General features: G+C 33.3%; 1 long non-coding RNA gene across 1 annotated transcript; it reads right to left on the reverse strand.

Moving 5' to 3' along the window:
• Window positions 1–4,000: 4,000 nt before the first annotated feature.
• LOC143255458 (uncharacterized) lies at window positions 4,001–14,568 on the reverse strand. The gene is made up of 5 exons (XR_013030659.1): window positions 14,433–14,568; window positions 12,019–12,059; window positions 10,363–10,425; window positions 5,380–5,418; window positions 4,001–4,211 (listed from the first exon to the last, which is right to left on the reverse strand). It is a non-coding gene; the product is annotated as an uncharacterized LOC143255458 (long non-coding RNA).
• Window positions 14,569–16,623: the final 2,055 nt, after the last annotated feature.

Consider the following 16,623-nt stretch of genomic DNA (forward strand, 5'->3'; position numbering starts at 1 on the left):
TTCTATTTGTTGAGATATGGTTTATGTACAAAATCAGTGGCCCCCCTCACCTCTTTCCATTTTTAGGAACTGTCACTTACATACTTACTTTAATATGACTTGAATAACCAAGCAAAAGATAGAAATATCTCCTAGTGGCTTTCTCTGTCATTTTAAAGTGCTAAGAAGCCACCTTGTCTTTTAAACCAAGATTTCAAGCAGATCAGTTGTTTCTTTAGTCTGCTAGAAATTACTTTTTTTACACAAAGTACAGCTCCATTACCAAGCTTAATGAAAGAGGAATTTTATGGTATCAATATAATTATTTATGATATTTTTTGGTTATTCAAGTGTACTTGTAAAATGGAAAATATTTTGCCTCACATCCTCCACTTGTAAAATGTGAAAAGGGTTAGAAATCTACAGAAAGCAGCATACAGATACAAAGGTTGTCATAATTATAAGATGTAACTGTTTCCTATACTTGTTTATTTACTCTTCTGTGTTTTGAAAAAAAAAAAGTTTAAGAACTTATTTGTAAATAGTAATACTCTAAATACATATATAATGCATAATAATTGAAATGTGACTGTAATTTACAAATACTAGTCCACTAAAATGCAGCCAAGATCACTTATTTAAAACTAAAGTTAATTTTATATTACTGGACATGGAACATGAGTACACATGCACCACATCTGTACAACTTTTGTAATGTTAGCCAGGTGTGGCTGGAAGGTCAGTATAATAAATATACATAAATGTATAATATATTAGGGTTAAGCTATTTAGACCAAAAATTTCTGTCTAGCATGGAAAAAAAAACTTAATTTATACTTAATTTTTTATGGTGGTTACAGGGTCAGTTAAATAGACCACATATAGTTAGGGGAAAAAAATAACATAAAAATATGAAGTTTTATTGAAAATGAATGTCTGTAAAGACTAAAGGTGATTTTATATTATTGGATAATTAACATGAGTCCATGTGCACTGCATCAGTGCAACTTTTGTAATGTTAGCCAGACACAAATAAAGGTAATTATTATAAAAATTATAAATATACATAAATGTATGATGTTTAAGCTATTTAGACTAAACATTTGTTTCCATGTTATAATCTGTCATTCTAGAACAAAAAAAGCTTAATGTATATATATTTCCTAATTATTTTATGGTAGTTATGAGGTCAGTTAAGCAGATAGACCACATATAGTTAGGGTAAAAAGAATAGATAAAATATAAAGTTTTACTCAAAATGAATGTTTGAAATATATTTAGGGTGTTTTGGAGATAACACAATATTTGAGATTTTTGAGACAAAGAATAATTTTCTGAATCATAACATGAAAATTATTTAACTATTAGTAACAAAAGAAACTCAGTATTTTCATAAACAAATCTTTAGTAAAAAATACTTCATTAAAAACTTGTTTTGTATATAAAAAGACGTGTAGTGTTTACTAAAAGTCTAGCAAATTCTGTGAAGGTAAACATCTAGCTTTAAAGTTATAATATAAATACTTGTATATTATTCCAAGCCTGCCTGATGTTGTCTGGTGCAAGAACTGATAGTAAATATGTATAGCAGTGGGAGTTTTTTATTCATATTAATTCTTGATAACTGAATAATATTGTTTTATGTCCTATACATAAAACACTTTTATCACTCTACTTACAAGTTAAAAACTACAATGTGTACTTAACATCCTGTCACACACTGTTGTATTTCTCTACTTACAAGCTAAAAGCACTGTACAAAATGTCCTTAAAACTTGTCAGACACTGTTGTATTCCTCTGCTTACAAGTTGTAAACACAACAGTGTGTACTTACAACCTGTGAGACACCATTACATACAGGCTAAGAATACTGTATTGTGTACTTAATTTAAAAGACTTGTATTCCAAACATCACAAGAGAAAAGTCAAGTGGATCAGACAATTATTGAAAATTCAACTACTCTGCCTCCATATTCATTGAATTAAAATATAAATGGATGGAAAACCAAAAGATGACCATGCACATGGTGAATTGAAAGTGTACTTAACACAATGACACAGGAGGCAAATAAGCAAGCAAGAAACCATTCTCTGTGTCTCACTGCAAGGCATCAGAGGAAAGTGATTTGAATGATCAAATTTCTGATCCTTATGTAAATACTGGCTGTATGTAGATAGTTTTTTTATTTAAATGCCCATTTTAACAACAAATACCTATAAGGAATGCTTTTCTCTGGCTTAACAGTAAGGAACTTGTAGTTTAAAGATATTTTAAAAGAGGACTACCTCCTTCCTCTGGAATGTCAATGAACAATTTGTGGTTTAAAGATACATCTTAAAAAGGACTTCTTTTTTTTCTGGACTATCAATGAACAATTTGTGGCTTAAAGATACATTTTAAAAGAGGACTACCTTTTTTTTTTTCTTGACTAGCAGTGAACAACTTGTAGCTTAGAAATACAGTTTAACAAAGGGCTGCTTCTTTCTTCTGAACTAGCAGTGAATGATTTGTAGTTTAAAAGAAAAAAATTTAGAAAAAGGACTTTTACATCTGGATTTGGAGAGGTTATATTATTTTGAATGACCATGATCAATTTATTATTGTGCTTGGCTTGCTTGTTTTTCATTTATTTTTTTTATTCTTACTTTTTATACCACTGAAATACAATTATTTTTTATATCTAGCAGAAGGAAATGCTTTTATATTATGTATGATCATGAGAAACTTAAAAGGACCAAGTAAAAAGCAACAAGAAGCCCTGGAGATGTTCTTTTACATCATGCAGTTGTGATAACACTGCAAACTTGCAAAGGTTTGCATTTATTATGGTTCGATTTCCAATGGTTACGTAAGTTAATATAGGAATGTTAGGGAGTCATATTTTTCAATTTGTTCAGTGCCTACTCCTTCATGACTTTATTTCCAGTAGTTTATGTAAAGGACAAGGCTTGTCTGGCAATGGTTTTATAAGAATAATACTAAGAGCACATTCTAATAATTCCTCTTTCTTCATGCAAGTCCTGTAATGTTGGCTAGTTCTGAACAGATTCAGTTTTGGTTGTATCTGTTGACGCTACCTTTTCACAAGGTGTTACAGAAGTTTGTACATAGACTAATCTTTGTTTTCTGTTTATTCATAGTAACGCTTATATTTCACATTTAGCTCATTCAGACAACTGGTAAATAATACTCTTACTTTGCTATGATACCCTGGGGTCCCAGTTTACTGATTAAGCTAAGCCATTTTTCCCGATTGTGTTTATAACTACTCTAAAGGGGCCCTTGTCCTTATCCCAAAAAACATTAAAGCACTTGGTGGCACCTGACCACGTGTGCAAAGGTTGGACTGCTCGTTTGTGACTGTGGTTATGAACAGTTTCAAACATGAAACTCTTTGGTCCAAGAGAGGGGACAGGAAAACAAAATATGATGCCACATTCGAGTTCATAGACACTCGTTGTAGCGATTTTGTTGCCCTTAGTAAAGGGATTATAACATATAGTATTCGTCAATCACAATTACTTTAATAACAACTGTATTGAAAATTCGAAACCCACAATTATTTTAGCAATAAATTCGTTGCTTTGCAAATAAATGTGTTTGTATTAAGCAACAAAATATATTATTTGTAATTATAAACGTTTTCGGCATAATTATTTTAAGTGGAATTAATTATGGTTTTATGGTTTGTTTGTTTTGGAATTTCGCACAAAGCTACTCGAGGGCTATCTGTGCTAGCCGTCCCTAATTTAGCAGTGTAAGACCAGAGGGAAGGCAGCTAATCATCACCACCCACCGCCAACTCTTGGGCTACTCTTTTACCAACGAATAGTGGGATTGACCGTTACATTATAATGCCCCCACGGCTGGGAGGGCGAGCAGGTTTGGCACGACTCGGGCGTGAACCCGCGACCCTCAGATTACGAAGTGCACATCTTAACGCGCTAGGCCATGCCAGGCCTTATGGTTTTATGGATACAAGTGTTTGGGTATTAATTATGTGAATATACACAAAAACGTATCGTCTTTTATGTTTATTGATTTTATGTTCATTTTTATTCAGATCTCCTTAGAGTGCGGTTTAGCATAATTGAAAAAAACAACACTATATTAGTTACAATAAAAAGGCTTGAATTGAGATTAGTATCCTCACATCGATATTTGGAATCCATAGGTCGTTGTTGACTAACTTATATTATTGTACACTCGGGGTTGACGCCTGGTAACACACTGTAAAAAATAATTCACTTGGTTCAGTTAAAATAATACTTTTAAACAAAAATATTTTTTCAACCGTTCTATAGTTTCATCTGTTGTTATGTTTAACTGATTACTGTTATTCCATACAGTATGTATTTTAACTAATCACTTCCGTTTTATGTTAATTTAACTTTATACTGATAATTTACATAATCATTACAGTGTAATAACTTTTACTAAAAGCGCCTTAATTACAAGTAACAAATTGCAAAAACTACTTTATCCACAGATGCTAGCAGATTTTTCGGCCCTTAATCTAAGATTGACTTAACATTATTCGTTTATGTAACCTTTGGTTCAGCGTAACATTGCTACTTTATATAACTTCGAGCTTATCTTATACGTTTTGGTTTCTTTTTATTCAATAAATCATAAGTAATAAACATTATACAATTACAAACACGACAGTTTTGAAAAGTAAAACAACTGCACATTAAAAGTCATCAAAAGTCAGTGTTTGGAGAACGAAGTGACAGAAAAGGGAGTTAAAACATGTCATTGTTTGAGGTACCTGATGATAGTGAAGGAAGTTAATAGATATTTAAAACATAGTTGTGGAAAGTGTTATTATAAAAGTGTTTTTAGGTACATTGTAACGCGAAAGTAGATAAATCATAAAATCAGATAAGGTTTTGTGGAATATGGAATTATCCAATTTCGGAATATCTTTTTTTTTTTTTTTTTTAGTTTCTTTTGTCAAGAAACATTACCACTGATTCTTTACACTGTATCCACAGTGGTGAGTAAACTTTTAATTTTAACATTAAAGCTCCTCAATCAGGTAACATATGCTACAAAATACAATATAATATTTGATGTTCCCAACATGAACCTACCTTATCCATAACACACAAGGCTAAATAGTAAGATCTGACACCCTAAGCTATATTTAACTTTGTATTTCTGACCGGAAGGAAAATATCCAACTATTAGTATCCTCCACCACAAGAGCTTTTCGAGAATTTTTGAACGAAATAATAAGATTTTCCTGTTACTTGTCCTGAAAGCACCGAGTTTAGTCAGTGGTATCACGTCTAGAACCCTGGACTCTAGAAAATCTGCGACCAGACACACTAACTACTAGACCAATGTTGTAAAATAAAAAAGTTGCAGAAAATAAAAGCTAGGAATTACTCACTTTCTCATATTGAAGAGTACAAATCCTTAGCTGCTGGTCCTGAAGAAACAATGATACAATTTTAAATAAGAGAAAATAATTTTGTTAATTAAGGACTCAGTTTCGTTACATTTCTTATTAAGAAATAATTTGAAACAAGTATCATAGAAATTAGAAGTAAAACCACATATTCATCGTTAAATTTGTATGTACTTGCAAATCAAATATTCTAAAAAAATTAATTACTTACGAAATATTTTGCTTATGTGATAGATTTTTCTTTAAATGGCCTAGTGTCACTATATAGGCCATTAACAACAAAAAATATTCAAGTGTAGTTTTGTCTATTGCTGACACACATTTCAAACTTACATAAACACTCCCCCCCAAAAAAAAAGACATCAGTTCATATTGGCTTGCAAACCTCAATAAAAACTATCTTAGAAATGTAATCATAGATAGGTCGATGATAAAAACTGTCAACCAGCGAAAGTTATAATTAGAATTAACAATAAGACTGTCAGCTAGTGAAGATCATTATTAGGCTTAGCTAGAAGATTGACAGGGCGTGAACATTTGTACTAGTCTAAAAGAAAAGCTGAACTGTATTAAATCCTATTACCTAAATATAACACGAAATGTCGTCGTTTGAAAAAGTAGATCTTTGAGTTAGAGTTTACTCGTAGTTTTACCATCCGTAAACCAATAATAACCTTGATGAAATAAAAAGCTGCCATCGTTTATATATTTTAAACTCAGAACTCAATGTACAACAGTTTTCTATCCTTATCGATTTTTTTTCTAATGATAATTGATACAGTAACTTTAGAATGGTTGCGATCCGTTAATGGTAAGTCACCTTGGCTTAAAACTTTCCTTCCGTGCTTTCTTAAAAACAAACATTAATTAAATTAACCAGCTAGGTAAGAATAGTAAAAACTGTCTGTATTTAGGTTAATACTTCAAGATAGTGTATCCCAAACTTTCTCGGTTCGCGGAGCCCTTCGAGTCTCAGCAATTTTTTTTACGGCGCCCCGAGGCAAAAAGAAAAGTCTAACAGTTACGTTTATTAAGTAGTTAGGTCCAAACAACTTAATACTTAATAAGTATTTATATCCTAACAACTTAGTAGCGGTAAATTGAAAGTAAAAATAATATTTTTATTTCAGTTTTAAAAACCACAATTACTAATGGGATGTGTGCGCCTGTTGGGCACTGCACAGCTTCTCAAACCTTGGAATCAGATTGGACACCCCACTATCATTTCCTGTTCCACATTAATTTTCGCGCGGTACTTGTTTTTTATTACAGCAACCACCCTAAACCCAGCTTCACAGAGATATGACGTCGAAAATGGAATTAGGATTCGCTGAGCTTTAGCACTTAGCAGCGGATATTCATCTTTTACTTGTATCCAAAACTCAGTTAGTTCCATGTCATCAAATTTTGTTTTATAGTCTTGTCACAAGACAGCTCAATGAGATTTTCTTCTGCAGAGGTAAATTTAGATGAGGCCTTAGCCTTGAATGAGTCTTGGATCCATGCAAACTTTTCCATATCTTCTGGAAAGTAATTTTCAAACCAGTCACTGAGGTGTTAGGTGCTTCTCAAAAACAGATTTTAGTTCATAAGTTGGGCCCGGCATGGCCAAGCATGTTAAAGCGTACGATTCGTAATCTGAGGGTCGCGGGTTCGCATCCCCATCGCGCCAAACATTCTCGCCCTTTCAGCCGTGGGGGCGTTATAATGTGACAGTCAATCCCACTATTCGTTAGTAAAAGAGTAGCCCAAGAGTTGGCGGTGGGTGGTGATGACTAACTGCCTTTCCTCTAGTCTTACACTGCTAAATTAGGGACGGCTAGTACAGATAGCCCTCGAGTAGCTTTGTGTGAAATTCCAAAAACAAAAAACAAACAGTTCGTGGATCAAATCAAATTCATTAGATTAACAAACTGATGCAACAAGGGGAAACAGTCTTTGTCACCATCGTCATTATTTTTCTTCTCCATAATAGTAACTTTTACCTGAAGACTGAAACCTTCTCTGCAAGTTTCAGAATGTGTGTGTTGCTTCCCTGCAGAGAGATATTCAACGCATTCAGTTTTTTCGAAGAGATCGCACAGGTATGCTAATTTTGACAAAAAAAATCAGTATCCATGAAGTTTGTAGCACATTGGTGTTCTTCTTCGAGATAAAAGTAAAATTTCTGTCGTAATTCGAACACACCGGACAGTACATTCTCACGGGAGAGCCATCGCGAGCTATAGTAGTACAACAAAGATGTGTGCTGAGATCCCATATTCTCACAGTTTTAAAAAAAAACATCGTCTTCTGTGGCAGAGTTTTTATAAAGTTCACCACTTTCAACACACTTCCCAGGACTAGGTTCAGTGGAGGAATCAGGTGCTTTGACGCAAGCGCTTCCCTGTGGATTATGCAGTGGATCCACAGTGCATCAAGAACTTTGCTTCGTACGGGTACCTGCAATCCTCCATAACAGCCGAACATAAAGCGATCAGTATCGGTACAGACGCCAACGCATTTAGTCCAGTCTAAGTTGCTTTCATAATTAAACGTGTCAAGGATCTCAAACAAGTCTTTGGCCTTTGTATCTGCAGCGATACTTTTATAAAAGAGAATGTCTTCCACAATTTTGTCACCGTCCACGAACCGTGTGTAGCAAGTCAAATGAGCATCCTTGTTAATGTTCGTCGCCTCATCTAGCTGTAATCAGAATTCTAATCAGTGATCCTTCTCTTTCATTTTTTCAATTAGCTGATGGTTGAGGTATTCGGCCATGTGTTGGATCCTACGACTGATTGGATAAAGGCACCTTTGAAAGAAGTTCTTCCGCAGATTCACCATCCATAATGTTCACCATATCCACTGCAACCGGTAAAAAATCAGCTCTTCCGCGATGGTGCGAGGCTTTTTACATTTCGCAACTCTATATGCTAACTTGTAGGATGCTAGCAAAGCACTGCTTGGTATTGATGCTTGTTTCAAAATGTACTTTTTTGTGTTTTTAATTCTTTTAATTTTCTGGTAAAATAATCACGGATTTACTAGCCATGTTAGGATGATTGGTCTCTAAGTGGCATTTCAATTTACTTAGAAGCATGCACTCTGGAGCCAAAACTTTTAAACATAATACACACTGTGGACACTCTTCATGATTGACATCTACTGAAGTAAAACCAAAATCTAGATAACTATCGTCATATTTCCGTTTCTTTACAATTTTGCCACTGATCTGTGGTTCGCCATCCTTTTCTTCACTCCCACACTTCTTATCTTTGTTCAAAAATATTTCCATTTTTTATGCACAGGGACTAAAAATAAACAAAATAATTCATTGAACTTCGCTAGTCCTTGCAGGCCCCCAGTGGCTCATAGGTATGTCTGCGGACTTACAACGCTAAAATCCGGGTTTCAATACCCGTGGTGGGCAGAGCACAGATAGCCCAGTGTGTAGCTTTGTGCTTAATTCAAAACAACAACACAGTCCTCGCAGACACTTTATCACAACAGTTATTTCGATTACTAGCGGACCCTGAGAGTCGACAGGTATTTATATACAAAATCTAAGAACGAGAAAATTTGAGAAGTTTCTGGCGTAGCCGAAAGCACAAGTAAACAAAAACATATTTCAAGCATTCGAGAACGTCATAGAAAATAATGTAGCGCGATCTAATGTTAAAACTGTGAACTACCTCGAGTTAGTAGTTCGCGCGGTGTTCGACAGATGACGATATCGCTGTTTTTCCCTCGAAAACACAGTTTGGGAACCACTGCTCCAAGGGACTATAGCTATACCCAAGTTTTTAACCAAATTTCTAAATCCAAAATTTTAAATTCGTAACAGGGATAAGTCGATAATGAAAACATCAAATCATTTAGACTATTATTTTTTTACATTCAGTAATAACCTAACACATTTGTACTCCACCCTCTCTTTTAAAAATCGAATTGCTTCTTTTAAGGATATAGTATCATTAAAAAAAACATTATGAATGTTTCATAATTTTTGTAATTCTGTATATTATTTTTCTTATTCATTATGATTTTAAATTCCATCCCTATAACTTTTACTCCTGTACCTCACTGCACAACATTATTCGATGCCCACCTTCATTCTAATTGCATTGTATCGAACTAATTATTGTCTTTACTCATGTTCAACCTTTTTTTTTAAATAGTTTAATCAGCTACTTATTTTAATGTGTCATAACCCTAATATGCTGAATGTTTCATGATTTTTTTATTTATTCTAAGTTTACTCAACTCATTATTATTGTTATTTCTACTTTTTTGTTATTCTAATTAAGCTTACTAATATGTTCTGAACTTACGAGTCACACGGTCTTTGTTCTTCTAATTTTTTATACGGAGTTTTCTCCTTATTGTTTGGCCCCCAACACTTTGTTTCCTTCCATATTCGGTGCAGATAGCCTTGTTGCTTTGTTCCATAAAATGCCAAAAACAACTAACCTTCCATATTCGCCAGTAACCTTATTTTAATTTGACGAAGAATTCGTCATATTTATTGTATTCGAAAATATGAAACTTCTTCGCCTACTTAAATTTTTTAAATACCAGAACACAATTTGTGAAACACATTGTTCATATAACAGTTGTAGAAATTTCGTGAGCAACTTGTGTCCATGCGAGTGTACGCCCTACGACACGCTATTCTCTTGTTACAGTAATTTCTGGCTGTTGCACTTTCACCTACAGTACATTTCAGCTGTTCTGTTTTCGATTATTAAACAAATCATCAGAATATTCAATACGTTTTGTTTTCTAAACTGCTAGTATTTATAAAATATTATAATCAGTGTGTAATGTAAGAAACTAAACTACACCGAGTTGCGCAATAAAAATTGTTGATAAGTCATTCCAGCTCAGTGTACACTAGCAAAGCCTAGCAGGCCATTTAGAAATTAGAGCTCTAGAAGTTAACCAAAACTGACAAGTAAGTATTTAAAAAATCGGACAACTTACGATGTTAAAGATAAGGATTTTGTCGCTCACAGCTCTCACGCAATAATTAAGAGATGCAGTGCACTAAAAATAAAGTTACTGTTAGTTGCTGATTGTTAAAATTCTATAAAAAAACAATTACAATATAACATTATAGAATAACAGCTGCTACTTCAAGCTCCTGGGACATTTTAAACATTCACGTGGCACTATATATTATTAAATTATAAAACAAATTACAATAAACAAAATGTTTAAGCGATACAGTCCATGGTCAACAGAACACAGTGACTAAACTAGTGTTAGCTTATTTAAAAAAAAAGTCCAAATACAACAATACGGTTACAAAGGTCTAAAATGGGCTATAATCAGGGTTCAACAATTAAAAAAAAATATTTATAAGAACGACATCCAGATATAAAGTCAACACAGTCAATAAACAAATACACCGTCAGGACTTTACACCAATATTAATAAATAAGATGTCATAAATATTAATAAATCAATAACAACGTATCAGGAAAAAGAACCCAAAAGTTTCATTAAAAAACCAACAAATAAAATATTCAAAGAAAAGACTGATGAACAATAATAATTACCTCGTGACTCTCTCTTTCACTTAGTGAAGCTTCTTACAGGGTATTTATTTTAATAATAAATCATGAAGCACAACCTTATGCGACAATAAATTTACATTTATTTTACTATTTTAATTAGTATCTTTACTCACCATTGTACGTCAGTTACATTCACACACACGCGCACGCGTTTACTGAAAATACAAATGATTCTGTAGATGTTGAGGTAGAATTTTAATTCAATCAGAAATTATCAAAAATAAACGATAGAAAGAAATAAAAATGAGCGATAAACAATCAAAGTCAAGGAGAATTTACTACATCACACAGTGACTTTAAAAGTGTTAACTTTATAAACAGCACGAATACAACAATACAGCGACTTAACAAGTGTTGACTTATAAATCATCTAAGTAACGACGAAACAGTGACTAAATAAGGGTAAACTTATATAAAAAATCCATGTTCAATAGAACAATAATTTGTAAAATATCCAAATACAGCAAAACAGTGACCAATGACGTGTTATCTTATAAAATATTACAGATATAACCGATATTAAAACTTATCTAACATTATAGATACAAAGAAACCGTGATTAAACAAGGGTTAATTTATAAAACAGTACAGATATTAATTTAAACAATTTAGCTACAAAGAAACCGAATAAACAAGGGTTAACTTATAAAACAGTACAGATATAATAAAACTATGAATAAACAATGGTTTACATATGAAACAGTACACATATAACCGATAATAACTTATACAACAGTATATATAAAATGAAACCGTGACAAAACAAGGGTTAACTTATAAACTAGTATAGGTATAACCGCTATACTTACACAAGTCTAGGTACGAGGAAAGTGTTTAAACAAGGGTTAACTTATAAAACAGTTAACATTCAACCATACAACGTGACTAAATTGAAGTTAATTTACAAAATAATTTCTAAACTGAACTTGACGAAATTATTAATCCAAGCTTAATTACATAAAATGGTTTATAATATTCTGTCTACGACTGTAAATATAATATTTGATAAAGTTACTTTCTATATTCAATGCCTTCACTGATTTCTAATCTAAATTCCTACCCTGTCATTGCTTCTTTCATATTCTCCCAGGGTTTGTCTGCCTGTTGAAAGAAAATTAATGCAAAACTGAGATACATAGGAATAAACTTTCTCCGATTATGCTTAGGGGTAAACTGCAAAGTTTTAAAATGTATATTCTCAGGATTAGAATTATGTCACATTGTTTCTTTAATACAAAAAAGTTATCCTGAAGAGAACTAAATAATGATAACCATAAAGATAAATTAATTTACAGTAAACAAATCTAAAAATAGTCGTTATTGTGGTTAACAGCTTCAATGACCCGACCATCTAATTCTAATTATTAATTCACATAATATAAATTATAAAATGAACTACGATAATTTCACCAGATACAATTATCAGGTTTGACGGATCCAATTTCTACACCAACTTACCAAATCATAAGGCTCTACAGCCTATTCACCGCGATATTAGAACTTAAACCCTTCTGTTAAACATAACTTGAAATAATTATTACCGAGAGCAAAGAGGCGTAGTTATGGGGTATTCACTGCTACCTGTAGATAGTGATATCTAGAGAATCATTTTCCGCTCAAAACAACCATTTTACATTCCGTAATGAAGGGCAGATTTTACATTAGTAAAAAGATAACATACGAGTACTACAGAATTCGTGAATCATTTGAATGGACAACATCCCACAATACATTATTCATTGACTCAGTGGCAAGTAAATGAGCTTATAACGCTGGAAATCGGGTTTCGATATCAGCGGTAAGCAAAACATAGATAGTCCATTCGTATTTTAATCCTTTACAACAAACCCTGCAATAAATTTTCAAAATTTTAATAGAAGAATACAAAATTCCATTTCAAAGCGTGATGATTACCAATACAAATAACTCGTAGTATACATGAACCCAACAGATATTCGTAAATACTCACTTTACATCAAACTATCCTACAAGGTAAAAACAAGACAAAAACAACAAAAAAACGAATATCATAAACTACCTAGTTTGTAAGTGAACAGCGTTTGTAACACTGAATAAGCTAATGAAAAGAAGAGGTTAAACACTCCAGTACAACCAATCTGAGCAAGGAATCTTACCTTGATAGTACAGCGGTAAGTCTACGAATTTACAACGCTAAAATCAGGGGTTCGATTCCCTCGGTGGGCTCAGCAGATAGCCCGATGTGGCTTTGCTATAAGAAAAATACTAAATACAAGCAAGGAATAAACGGAACACTTGATAAAGGTGAAACTAAAGAAGATAAACATAAATAATAAACAATAAAATGTCTGAAACATACAGAGGATATGTAAGAAACAGACAGTTAGAAGATATGATAAAATACTATAACAGTTCGTACACACCAAACCACCTGAAGATTTAATGGTTTGCAAATGCACATTAACGACATTTATTCTGAAGACACCCCATGGAAGAGCGTTAAGTCTGTGGATTTGCAACACTAAAATCCGTGGTTCGATTTCTCTAAGGTGAACAAAGTAGATAGTTCAATATAGCATTGTGAATGTGGACTCGAATATATTGGAGAAATAAAAGCACCAAATAAAGTTAATCCGGGTGTGATAAGCGATAAACGTGATGGAATATCTTCAAAAATCATAAATACAAAACCATAATATGACCTATCCCAAATAGCCCATCGTGTCAGAAAAGAAGACCACAAAATAAAATAAGTCAATAATAATGGTCTATGAGCTACACAGGGGATAAAGGAAGATTCACAATGGCTTCTACAGAAATCAATATCACCTGGACTCTCCTTCAATTTAGTTTGTTCAAATTTTAACGATGAAGACCTCAGGAAAGTGGCTCAGTATTTACATCAAAACGATACAGGATCGAGTTCTAGTCGATACCACCATAAACGTTGTCTCTGAACGTTTCTAACGATAGCTGTAAATTATCATCAGAAATATAAGAATAAAAATGTTAGTATTTAATATCTAATAATATAAGTATATGAACTCAATAATAATTAAACTTGAGTAATCGTATCGATTACTAATCAAGATAAAGAGTGATAATCGATGGTAACAATTTGTTCAGTATTTATTTCAAAAAATAAGTTTACTTTCACCACGATATAAAACTAACCTACTTTGAACAGACACGTTTAACTTTCTTAATCATTATAGTAGAGTTAGAGTAATTTTGGCTAAACAGAGATGTTTACTTACCTCAATAATAATAGTAGGGTTAGATTAACCTTTGCTAAACAGAGACGTTCACCCACCTTGATTGCAATAGTAAGGTAAGATTAATCTTCACTAAACAGAGATATTTACTCGCCTTAGTAATAAGAATAGACTGAAATCAACCTGTTGTAAAACAGTTTTCAACAAAAAAACTTGAACTACTAACAGTGGTTAACAAGAAGGGAATGAACTTATCCTGGACAACAACGAATAATCTTACCATTGACAACAACAAATAAACACAAATAAAGTAAAAACACAGCGAAATTCATTTTAACTGAAGATTGGCTAAACGATATATGGTCCAAGTTATATTTTGCTATTAATCAGGGCTGGTTTTTGCAGTCAAATATTGTCTCGAATGGTTGATTCACAATAACCTACTAAAGCAATTATTCGATTGTTTTATTTTTAAAAACATATCATTCGTCACAACAAGAGATTTTATCTCTATTGTTAACAAATATCACAATGAGATAGTTTATCAAAGAGCGAATAAGAAATACATAAATGAAAAATGACTACTAAATTAACTACAATATTGTTTCATCTAGTGTTCCCCATTGTTTTCTAACATGAAACAGGTCGCACTTGTAAAGTGAACAGGTGCGCCCATAGGAACATAGCCGCAGATTTTCAGGAATAAACACTAACGCTGTAATTTTTAGACTTCGTTTATTTATATTTTACGTGTAGCTAAAGTAAAATAAAAAATGGAAATTTCGATAAATTTCTTCTTATCCTACAATCGATCATCAGTACAAAATATATTCTGACAATGTGTTTGTATATTTGTTTTCCACTTTATTTTTCTCTAGCCTTTATACTAGTAACGTTGAAGCCATTGCATCAATACCCCTAAATTATATCAGTCCTTATTACCCCTTTTGAATCCCCTTTCACCAAACATGCTTGCCCTTTCAGCCGTAGGGGTGTTAAATAATGTCCCAATCAATCCCACTATTCGTTGGTAAGAAAAAGTAGCCGAAGAGCTGGCGATGAGAGGTGATAACTAGCCGCCTTCCATCTAGTATTTCACAACTAAGCTACAGACCTCTGGTGCTGATAGTTTTCGTGTAGCTTTGCACCAAATTCAAAACAAACAAACCAATCTAACCGCGTTATATCACTTCTTCTGGTCTGGTATGGCCAAGCGCGTAAGGCGTGCGACTCATAATTCGAGGGTCGGGGGTTCGCGCCCGCGTCGCGCTAAACATGCTCGCTCTCTCAGCCGTGAGGGCGTTATATTGTGACGGTCAATCCCACTATTTGTTGGTAAAAGAGTAGCCCAAGAGTTGGCGGTGGGTGGTGATGACTAGCTGCCTTCCCTCTAGTCTTACACTGCTAAATTAGGGACGGCTAGCACAGATAACCCTCGAGTAGCTTTGTGCGATATTCCAAAACAAACAAACAAAATCACTTCTTCTAATCCCATTATAGCTACTACTTTGTACATCATCATACCACTCAACCAGACTTCTTCCTTAAATATTGATTTCTTCGCACGCTCGAAACATTGTGTATTAAATATTTATAGCTTTAAAGTGTTTCAGGACGCTAAAGCATGAAAGTGAAACTATGTCTTAATAGAGACGTATCCTAAATTAGTTACGGAAGGGTGAGGCTTGTAAGTATTTCAGTTATTACACCTGTAGTAGTGGTAGTGGACTAGTGGTACATCTCAATGCAGAGGTGTATGAACGAGTTGTAAAAAGTGGGTGCTTCGCTAAATATACAAATCTTGCAGTGAGAGGTTAAAAGTCCAAAAAAATGCCAAAGGCAACTCAATCTAGGAGGTCTGAGGGTACAATGATATAATTTAGAGTCGCCATATAAGTCAGATATGTACATGTACAGATATGTACATGTGGGAGTGCTACACCCCACCCCCCATCAAGGCAAGTTACGACGTCTCTGTTTCAATGTATTTTCGAACCATACAATTAAGGTATATTTTCTCTTTTTTGTACAAAGCTACACAATATATCTGATTTTTACCAATATCAGATTTCAAACTTCCAGTTGAACCACAGCATATCTACTATAATCTCCACCATTCCTTTCCCTAGCGTTATTGAGCATCTACGATCCTATTATACACAATTTAATTTTTTGTACACTTTTAGTGGTCTATTATAAAGTTACACATGCTGATTACTTATTACAACTCTATTCACAATATGGACACTTGTTCACAACGCTCAAATCTACGAAGAAACATTTTATAACATATCCAACACTGCCATTAAATGAACAATAAATTTTGCAGACTTGTGCCAGAGGCGCTGTTATTAACTTAATTCAGCATTCTTTCTACTAGTAGTAATTACCATTTTAGGAAGTAAAGAACAACGTATATTATCGTGCACAGCGAATTATTTTGTTGATTATACTAAAGTACGATGATAAAG

The sequence above is a fragment of the Tachypleus tridentatus genome, chromosome 7, assembly GCF_004210375.1.
Source record: "Tachypleus tridentatus isolate NWPU-2018 chromosome 7, ASM421037v1, whole genome shotgun sequence".
NCBI classification, from domain to species: Eukaryota; Metazoa; Arthropoda; class Merostomata; order Xiphosura; family Limulidae; genus Tachypleus; species Tachypleus tridentatus.